The 744-nt window shown below is 47.6% G+C and overlaps 1 protein-coding gene across 1 annotated transcript in view; it reads left to right on the top strand.

Annotated features, from left to right (window-relative positions):
- LOC102239142 (immunoglobulin superfamily member 1-like) overlaps nt 1-744 on the top strand; it is an 18,246-nt gene that overhangs the window by 5,204 nt on the left and 12,298 nt on the right. The gene's annotated exons all lie outside the window — the stretch shown is intronic.

The following is a 744-nucleotide window of genomic DNA, read 5'->3' as shown; positions in this document are numbered from 1 at the left end:
AGATCCACTGAGCCCCAGCTATATTCTCTTGTCTGTGTTTTCTTCAATCCTTCACCGCCCCTCCTCAGGTTCACCCTTGGCCATACTGGCACAGCACATGTGGCGCCCAACGTGGGGCCTGATTATGGGGAACTACAATTGCAAGGTGAAAGGACACTCCAGTGAAGGACATGCAGAAAGCAAAAATTAAGGAAAGGAGCGAAGTTTAGTAGCAGCTTGGTGTAAAACATGGGATGTTAAGACCTTCCAAATCTTAGGAGTATAAAGAAAAATCAGACCCTCAAGATGGAAATCCGACAGAACCAGCCTCACATTGAAAACATCTTCGCATCAGTGGCATCGGCATCTTTGAGAGGAGCCAGAGTATCGTCACTGTCAGCAGAAGCCTGAATGCTGAGACCATCACCCCGAGGCTCGCCAACCTGCATGAGCTGTGGGGCCTCCTCATCAAGGAGATGGAGAAGCAGCACTTGCAGCTGGAAGAGGTACAGGAGACCCAGAGAGGCTCCTTGTCCCCTCGGTCAAAAGACTGGATGTTGACCCAATGATAGCAATGCGAGAGAAGAAAATGAAGGCTATGCAAGGAACCAAGGTGCTGACGAGCTTTGGTGAGCTGCCAGTTTTCTGTAAATTCTTGCTCGGCCAAATCTGAGGATTCTGAGTAGATAACTTTCATTTTGTAGCTGAAAATGTTAACATGTCTGTAGTTTGATTTCTCTCTTATTGCTGTGTTGCATTGGCATT

This window comes from Myotis brandtii, unplaced genomic scaffold (genome assembly GCF_000412655.1).
Source record: "Myotis brandtii unplaced genomic scaffold, ASM41265v1 scaffold1233, whole genome shotgun sequence".
NCBI lineage: Eukaryota > Metazoa > Chordata > Mammalia > Chiroptera > Vespertilionidae > Myotis > Myotis brandtii.
This window is presented reverse-complemented; position numbering and strand designations above follow the sequence as displayed.